Below are 10,442 nucleotides of genomic sequence, written 5' to 3' on the forward strand. Positions count from 1 at the left end.
GTGATCGAGTGGTGACGCCCCTTCTGGAGTTTGAAGATGGTTCTGCCTCCTTCAGTCGACTTCTGTTGCTGAGCTCTCTTCAGAACCAAAATGAAGGAGAAGGTAATACTGAGGTAAAACAAAACGGGTCCCTCTGGAAGACCCCCTGCGTGTTCCTTTTAAAGAGAAAGCGAAAGCTTCTGGAAAAGGGGATTTCGTTGAAGATCGACAGAGGAGGAGTCGAGGTTGTTGGCAATGGGCGGTAGAGGAGGAGGGCGGAAATCGAGCGGCTGATGGAGCTCCATCCTGCGATTTCCCCTTGGCAGCGGAGGGGACTGTTGAGGATCAAGAGTTGAGGATGGGGATGGCGATAAGAGGGTTTGGGCGTCGATGGTTGATGGTGCTCAAGAGAGAGAGAGAGAGCAGGAGGGCGGAAATCACCTCATCGACCTTCTGAAACCACAAATGGTTTAGGGATCTTTCCTCAATACGTCCTCCAATTTTATCAAAATTTCCAAAATGAAGCTCTTTTATAAAGTTTTTTTTCTTTTCAAAAAGATGATTTTTTTTCAAAGGTAGTTTTAAGAGCTTTATTTTTTTGTATTTTCTTTGCATTTTCTGATTTTTTGTATTTTTGACGTGAAGGTTTTTAAAACTAGGGGAAAACAAGAGATTTAAAACTATGTTTGGACTTTTGAGAAATATTTACAAAAGAAGGGTTTTCTGAGAATTCGGGTCTGATTTCTTCAAAAAACAGGTTTGGATCCAAGGTTTTTTAAAAACTATTTGAGTTTTGAACCTCGAATTGAGAAATACAGAGCCGCGGATCCAAATGGATACTGGATGGACTGTCTGAGCCTTTCAAAAAAACTATTTTTGGTAATTTTAATTTGAAAATTGGACAACGGGGCTCAAATTTGGATTTGAATTGGATCCGAATCCAAAATTGAGTCAGATATACAAAAATTTGATTTGATTCCAGTAGATTCGAGAAATAAACTGGAATCTTGAGTGAGAATGACTCGATTTACTCAGAAAATGGCGGTCAAGGACCAAAAAGGGAATACTTGTAAAATTTTTAAAAATTTGGGGTGTTTAAAGATGCCCCACTTTGCTACTAAGTCAGTTGAAAGCCAAGCTTAGTGGCAAAGAAAACACTCCAAATTTTGAAAAATGCCCCAGTCAGCGGATCTGAACTAGGTGTGCAAGAATTTATTTGGAAAGACATGATTTCAGAACTAAAACCTTTTCCTAAATGGTTCTGGGGGGACGAAATCCTCGAAAATAATATGACTGAATAATAGAAATGAGGAAATCGTGAAGGGACTTTGGGTGAAAGTCCCGAAATGATGGAAAATCAGAATTTTGATCAAGTCTTATGGGTTAGACAAGATCAACTTTTTTGGAATGAGTCAGGTTTAACCCTTAACCTGGATGGGACAAAAATATATCCAGATAATTTTGGATGGGGAAAGGAATATAAGCAGACCTCGATGGGACATTTTTGAGAAAAATACCTTGTGAGATGAAACTCAAGTATGATCCTTTCCTGGATGGATATTCAAAGCATGAATTCCTTTGTGGGGAAAAACCATGATGGGACTGGGAGGACTACCTCGCTGGAACAAGGCTCAGGTTTAACCCAAACCTGAACGGAAGATACCTCGTGGAGCGAGGTTCAGGCTTAACCCTTAACCTGAAAGGGATGATACCTCAGAGGGTGAGGTTCAGGCTTGACCTTTAACCTGAAAGGAACGACCATTCAGAATCCTCGAACGAAGAAACCGTGATGGGACAGAAAGAAATACATCGTCAGAACGAGATTCAGGTTTAACCCTTGACCTGAGTGAGGGACCGTACGATATCCTCAAATGAAGAAACCGTGGTGGGACTAGAAAGGATATCTAGTCGAAACGAGATTCAGGTTTGACCCTAACCTGAATGAAGTACCTCGTGGAGCGAGGTTCATGCTTAACCCTTCACCTGAAAGGGGCGACCATACGGAATCCTCGAATGAAGAGTCCATGATAGGACCTTCGGAGTTTAGACGAACAAATCCGAAAGGGGTTTACGAGAAGAGAAAAATGAGGTTCCCTAAAGCTTGGAAAAGGGATGATCTTGGGCGCCTCATTGATGAGACTAAATAAGCTTTTAAAAGCAGACGACCTCTCGTAGAAAGTTTTGGGTAATACCTCGAGGAGCGAGGTAACAGGTTTAATCCTTAACCTGAATAGATACAGAATCCTTGAAGAGTGAGGAAACTGTGATGAGACCTCTAGACTTCGCACAACAAGTCCAAGAGGGGTTTGCAAAAGGATGAAAATGGGGGTTCCTAAAGCTTGAAAAGGGGTTGATCTTGGGTGCCTTATTGCTGAGACTGAAATAGCTTTTGACAATAACAAACCTTTTGCAAAAAGTTCAGGTTTAACCCTTATCCTGAGCGGGAACTGTCTATGGCGGGACAGTGGGGAACACATGGAAGTGTGCAAATCTGAGAGCGCTCAGATCAGACGAAAGGAAAGGACTTTTTAGTCCTAAGGAGGGATGACGTCAGGATACGTCAAAACGAACATCAAGTTCTTACTTCATGTTGGGATAACGAGAAAATATTCCCAATAAGATGCCAAAAATTGTAGTTGATTCAGAATAATGGAATTATGCTCATATGTGTGAAAATATCACCTCTTTCTACCTAGAGTATTAACTCCAGTTGGGCTAACTGATGTCTTCTTTTAAATCGTTGTAATTTTGAAAAGATTTTTATATGAAAAACATGTGAAAACCAGACATCAAATAATAAAAACCGGTTCTCACTAGTGGATGAGACCGGGTCGAACTCAGGGAACGGGAATATGTTGTATTCAAACACACAAGTCTAAACTAATCTTTATTGCCGAATTATTGAAATGTAAAATGTTCAGAAAAGTAAAAACAACTAGCTATTACAATAAATGAATACCCTTCGCAGAGGGCGTAAAGTGCAATATTTACAAACCCAATTAAAATTCTAATTCTAAACTGAAAAGTAAAAAAAAATCTTCTATCTTCGTACTTCGTGTCACTTAATCGCTTCAACTCCACTCCTTCGTTATCCTGCACAAATTCAATGAACACGAGCAGTAACAGAGATAGAAATAGAAATCTATATTGAATTAGCTAATCCTTAAAAACACTGAAGGATATTAACAAAAGACTTCAATGACAATTAAAACTACATTAACTAACACAATTAACTAAATTTCAATTTACTCAAACTAAACTTTATGGAATCTATTCATTTCAATTAACAAACAGTGAAAACAATTAGTCACTAACACTTTATTAACAAACTATACACTTACACTATTGAAAAAAAATACAAATATCAAAATTTAAAGCATTAAAATCAAGAAATGTAAACATCAAGGAATGCCTAATGAAAAACAAACTGGAAACTTACACAGAAATAGCAAAAGAAACAATTTTGTAACAGCTATTGAACTTTGAATAACAGATTGAGTTCAATTGATCAATCGCCAACTTCTATCAGACATTTTAAGAAAATCATAGTTCAGCTTTGAATAGCTTCAAATTGAACAGAATTTTACAGTACTGAACAGAATTTCTGCATATTAGTGAAATACAGTCAATCAAAATACTCAATAACTCCAGTGGATGCCGGAATTCACTCAGGCGATCAAATTCAGTTTGATCGAATGCAGATGTAATATAGAGAATCACTGGAGATGCAACAATTGCAGGAAATCACTGAAACTGTAAAGCTCAAAAGCAACTTCAATTCACCAGAGAGATCAGATGATCTATTGCTGGAAAAAAAACAGAGATGCCGAAAAAAAAACACGATGATAAAAAATTAGAAACAAACGTATCGATTTGCATTTTAATCGATTGGAAATATCTCAATCAGGCTGACTTCAGTTGATCAAACAAGGCTCACTCATGCTGGAATTTCTTAAACATCATTCATTTGACCAATCCAGATTTTGATTATCAAAGATTTACTCACCAGAAAACAATAACCGCACGGTGATCAGAATTCCAGAACTTATCTTTCGCCGAAAATTACAAATATCGATCCAGATGATCGATACTGCTTAGAACATAATTTTTTTTTTATTTTTTGATATAAAGAAACTGATTCGCTACATCTGAATCAAGAATCTGATCAGATCATCAACATTTATTCATCAGAACAGCATTCCAGCAGAATACTTGTCCATCGCCGGAGTTCTTCATAGAATTTTTTTCTTTTTATGTTTTCTTCTTTTTTATTTTATTTTCCAAATTGAGATTCAGCAGATTATCATTCAGAAAGAATTAAAACGAAGAAGAAGAAGAAGAAGAAGAAGAAGAAGAAGAAGAAGAAGAAGAAGAAGAAGAAGAAGAAGAAGTAGACGACTTACCGGAAATTGAAGGAAGAGGTGGCTTCCACCTCATGCGCCACCACCGATTAAAGAAGCTCCTTGCCACCGGATGAAGAAGCTCAGCTGCTGGAAGAAGAAGAAGAAGAAGAAGGAGATGTAAGAATCCGATAACTGGGAAAAGAGAACAAAGGGCGAAAAATCAGAGAGGGAAGGAAAAAATTTTGGCGCACAAAAATGAAGCCCCTTCCGATTCTGTTTTTGGGTTTTTAAAAGGGGTCAAACCGGTTGGAACCGGTTTGTAACAACAATTATTCATTTTCAAAACTTCCAAACCGGTTCCAGCCGGTTTGGTTTTCAATTTTCTTCTTTTTAGAAATACAAACCGGTTCCAACCGGTTTGTATTATTATTTATATATATTTTTTTCTTTTTTTTTCAGTTTTCCATTAATTTCAAAAATTACAAACCACAAAATGGTTTGTTTTTATTATTATTTTTTTTTCAAAAGTAAAGAAAACCGTATGAATCGGTTAATTATGAAAATTTTCAAAAACAAAACTATTTATAAAAGAAACTTCAAAAACTAATCTACTATATTTTTTTTCTTTTCTAAAAAAAACACAAACACTTAAAATGAATATAAAACTATTTTTCTCCAATTTTTTATTTTTTTCTTTTAATAAAAACTAAAACCAACTACAAAAACTACAATAGGCATAAGAATGTAAAATAAAACTATTTTTCATGCATTTTCTAATTTTAAATCATTTAAGCACATTTACTCAAAAACTAACATAAAATTGGGTTTTTGAAATATTATTTTATAAAATCATGCATATTTAAATGTTAATAAACCCTGAATTATATGCATGATCACTAACTCTGTAGAATCAAGGATCAAATTCAAATTTGTTATTGTTGAGCTTTTTCAAGGAAGATATCAATTTCCTTGATATGAAAAAAGAGGAATTTGTTCTCAGTATCATAAAAGCAACTGAGTGAAAAGATATTGATAAAAGAATTTCGCATAGATAAAGATAATTCCTGGTAGTTTCGGGCAGTTTGATATCCTGAGCATTTCCCATGATGATCTTTTTGCACTCTTTGGAGTCATGGAGCTTTCTTGGGCTTTTGAGAGAAGCTTATTACATCATCCTTCATTTTGGAGATGTCTTGACTTTTCTTTCTTTTTCGGAGAAGAGCACGTCACAAACTCCTTCATCTTGGAGATGCTCTGATCCTTCTTTTTTTCTCAGGAATTATACTGATGATATTGGTTCATTGGTCAAAATCTCTGGATGATAGCAGAAATCAAATATCTTTTACGGTTTGTCGGGAGGTTCGTTGTAGTCGCCTTCATCTTGACGGTGATCTGAACGTTCCCTAGAAGAATCTGTCACAAACTCTTTCATCTCGGAGATGATTCAAATCTTCTTTGGCCCCGGGGGTCTAGCTCGCATATTCGTCTTCATCTTGACAACAATTGAGAGATCCCTTTTGTAGATATTTGATTGCAGCTCAAATGACTGAGGAGATATGGATTCGGTATGTTCTTTTACTGCCCAGGATATTTCCACTGTCTTCCTGCCAAAAGAATGATCTTTAAGAATGTGTCATAGCAATGATCAATATCAATTCACTTATGGCTTTTCAACATCATTGAATTTTTCCTTTGTCGGTTCTATCAAAGGTTTTTCTTCATCTTCTTGGTTGACCAACAGAAAAAGCTTGAATTCTGCTTTTATCTCGCAAAAGTCTTGCTCTTTTGGAAATAATACTAAAGGTAGTTTGAGGAAATTCTTTATGCAGTAAAAGCTTTGAGATCAATAATGGTTTTTTGATAGCAAATTGGCAAAATATTCTTGAAATCCTCGATGAACGTAATTTCTTGACATCGAATCGACACGTCTATGACAAAATTCTCCTCTCTTTTTCCCCCAAAAGAGAGACTCAGGCTTAGCCCTTACCTAAATGGGAAGTTGAAAATGCTCCTCTCTTTCCTAAAGAGGAGGTGTTTGCAAAACGAAACTTTCGAAGAGAAATTAAGTTTTCGTCAAAACTCCCTATCTCTAGGCTTCTCTTATGGAAAGACGACTGACAATAAAGTTGAAAAAGTATCACAGAGGAACGAGTCCATCACACTCTCCCTAGAAGACGGTCCTCTGTGAAGGGGTTGGTCAAAGATGAGAAAAACGGGGGCCACGAAAAGAAACGAGCTTCTGTCAAAGCTTTCCCTGGAAAAAAGGGTTCTTTTGTGTAAAGTTGGTTGTTGTTCTGCAAACTGTTCGCTAAGAAAATGAGTCTCTTCAAACTCTCCCTGGAAAAGGGTTCTTGCGAATGAAAGATGGTTGCATGTGAAAGGAACAGGCTCCCTCGAACTCTCCCAAAAGAGGGTCCTTTGCAAGAGAAATGATTGATTTTGACAAAATGATAACCCGAAGGTTGAAATCAAGAATTTAGAGCTTAAATTATTGGGGATTGGTTAGTACAAAGACTAAACCTGGAGGGCTAACTATGAAAGTGCACTAGGATCGAGGCAACGAGCACTAGAGGGGGGGGGTGAATAGTGCTTTTAAAAATTTCTGCGGAATATTGAATGATTTTGCAAATCTCAAAGCAAACACACAAAGAACACAAGATTTTATCCTGGTTCGGTCTATCCCGACCTACATCCAGTCCCCAAGGAAAACCCGCTTGAGATTATCCACTATCAACCTTGTTAACTACAAGATCACACAGACCATAATCGCTCCCACTTTCAGTAACAATCCTACTGAAAGCAAACAACTCCTTTACACCAAGGAGTCCTTCTTTTTACAGAAAAGAAATAACAACTTACAATACAACCTATGAGCCTTCCTTTTGAATGCAAATGAGATGCAATTGGCTTTTGAGGTTGTTGAAAAAATCTACTCACGAATTCACTATCTCTCAAAGTGATTTTAGTGAAAAACTGAAGTGAAAATATCACGTGAGTGAGAAAACAAATACTTGAATGAATAGGAGTGAAAAGCAAGAAGTAATTCAATATAATTCTATTGAATTTGATTGTTTCTCTGTGTTTTTGAGTGTAAAATGCACTCATATTTATAGTTAAAAGATTCCATATGTTGAGAGTATGAAAGGGTGTCAAAACAGTCCATTTCGAACGATCAAAACGTTTGAAAAATGAAAAGACACGCCTTTTTTGAAGTTTCAGGAAAACTGCAAAATTAGTCGACTGAAACATCAGTTAGTCGACTAATAGTTAGTTATTAGTAGACTGACAGTTATCGTCGGTCGACTGATCTGTTAATCGAGCCGTTTGAAAATCTGAACTTTTGAAACTTAGTCGACTTGAGAAAAGTTAGTCGACTGATAATATCATCAGTAGACTGAAAAACCTTTTAGTCGACTGCTGCTAAAAAACTTCTGAAAAACAAACATTCTGTTCGGTCGACTGATAAAAAGCATTAGTCGACTGCTGCTAAATTTTCAGAAAACCCATGTTCTGTTCAGTCGACTGATAAAACCATTAGTCGACTGCTGCTAATTTTCCAGAAAACAGACATTCTGTCCAGTCAACTGATAAAACCTTCGGTCGACTAATTTGACAAAAATGACTTTTTAGAAAATATGGCGTGAAAGGATTAGTCGACTAATAAACATGAAAATTTAAGAAAAGAGTTTTCTAAAAAGAGTTTTCTAAAAAGATTTTCAAAAGAGTTTCTTTTAGAAAAGTTTTTCTAAAGACTTTTAAGGTGAAATGCAACCTAAATATGCACTCTAAGTAAGGCTCTTACAAGAATCTAAGACTTTTAATGAATTAAACATTTGCACACTAGTCTTCAAGGATTCTTCACCGAATTCTTCAATTTCTTCATAGCCTTAGCTGAAATGCAGTTGATTCTACTTGCTCATCATCAAAACCTTGTACTTGAAGTATCATGTATGGCTTCATTGTCGTAACAATCTCCCCCTTTTTGATGATGATAAACTTAATCAAAGATGAAGCATTTAGATGCATAGATGGAGATTTTACTCCCCCTATCAATATGTTGTAAAACATTAAAAGTTAGCACATTTAAAGCACATATATCACATATTGATTGGTTTGCATTTCCATTCATCATTTCTTCATGTATTTAGAAATACATTCATTCAAAGCTTTCTTTTTCTCTTAATTTTGCATTTCTCATGCAAGATCTCCTGTAATGTAATTGCTATCATCTTTTTCTCAAGATCTCCTGCAATTTCAATGTAATGCTATCTTTATCTTTTTCTCTCCCTTTGTCAGAATCAAAAAGAGTAAGGGCAAAAATAGCATAAGCAAAATAGAGATACAAGTTTAAAAATATTACAACCCATAAAGTAAGTTTTTCAAAGATCAAAGATCAGAAAAGAGAGTTTAGCAAATCCTTAATGGCAGTTACATCCTTATGAATTGAAGCAAGTTGTTGAGTCACATCTTCACGAAAGGTGTGTTGATGCAGCTCCAAAGCTTCCAATCTCTGCATAACTTCATCATGGTCTTGATTTGTCGAAAATTTCTTTCTTTTTGCATGAGATGAAGGTGTCGCAGAAGGTGAAGGTTCAGAAATAGATGGTTCATTAGGATCAGATGGTTCAGTTTGATCAACTTTTAAGGGAGGCAGATATTTAATTTTCATTCTTTTAAAAACTGTTTGATCAAAGAACTCTTTTTGCTCAATGTATTTTTCATTTGTTAAAGGAACTTTGAAATCTCTAAAAATACGGGTTAAAAGACAACCATAAGGAAGAAATGGTTTTTGTTTCCACAAGTTTGTAAAATACACATTGGCTCAGTTGACAGAAATATTTCCAAATAAAACATAAAGAGCCGTAGATAGATCTGTGGAATAATAATCAAAAGAACCAGTTTTGGGTAGAACATTGTGGGCAAGGATTCGTCCAGCAATGCGTGCACGAGTTTGAAGATTAGTATTTTTTAAAGGAGGGCAGTGAGGTGCTTCTGGAAGAAGAATTTGTTCAAAAACTCTTTCATCATTCAATTCAATAGTGTTGAAAAGAGTGTCTGAAGGTGGAATTTCAAGAATTTCTCCAAGTAATTTCGAATCAAAATCGATTTCAACATCACAAACAAAAGAAGACAAAACTCCAGTTTCATGATTCATTTGTAAATTCGTGTAAAACAAGTGAATAAGAAAAGGATAGTGAAGGGTGTCTGCACAAGCATAAAAAAGATGTGAAATACCAGGAAATAATTCTCTTATTTTGTAACGATAAAACAAGTGAAATAGAACATTTCGGCCTGGTAAAATAGGTAGTGCAGAAATTGATCCAAAAGTGTCATAGAGAAGAGGATTGCGAAGTAATCTTAGTGAAAAACCATGTCTTGAAGTAGGTGTAGGAGGAGGAGAACCTAAACCTTTTGCAGATGCAGACTTCGTGCGAGGCATGGTTACCAAAATGTCGGCTTCCAAATGACGTCCGGCAAGGGGAAAAAGCTTTCCGGCGATAAAAAACGAAGGACAATGTGGTGCCTAACGATGAGGAGAAGTCGGCCAAAAGGGGATTCCGGCAAAGCATGTTACGACAATGAAGCCATACATGATACTTCAAGTACAAGGTTTTGATGATGAGCAAGTAGAATCAACTGCATTTCAGCTAAGGCTATGAAGAAATTGAAGAATTCAGTGAAGAATCCTTGAAGACTAGTGTGCAAATGTTTAATTCATTAAAAGTCTTAGATTCTTGTAAGAGCCTTACTTAGAGTGCATATTTAGGTTGCATTTCACCTTAAAAGTCTTTAGAAAAACTTTTCTAAAAGAAACTCTTTTGAAACTCTTTTTAGAAAACTCTTTTCTTAAATTTTCATGTTTATTAGTCGACCAATAGACTTATCAGTCGACTAATCCTTTCGCGCCATATTTTCTAAAAAGTCATTCTTGTCAAATTAGTCGACCGAAGGTTTTATCAGTCGACTGGACAGAATGTCTGTTTTCTGGAAAATTAGCAGCAGTCGACTAATAGTTTTTCAGTCGACTGAACAGAACATGTGTTTTCTGAAAATTTAGCAGCAATCGACTAATGCTTTTTATCAGTCGACCGAACAAAATGTTTGTTTTTTAGAAGTTTT

This window comes from Nuphar pumila, chromosome 8 (assembly GCF_984573655.1).
Source record: "Nuphar pumila chromosome 8, dmNupPumi1.hap1.1, whole genome shotgun sequence".
In the NCBI taxonomy this organism is placed as follows: Eukaryota; Viridiplantae; Streptophyta; class Magnoliopsida; order Nymphaeales; family Nymphaeaceae; genus Nuphar; species Nuphar pumila.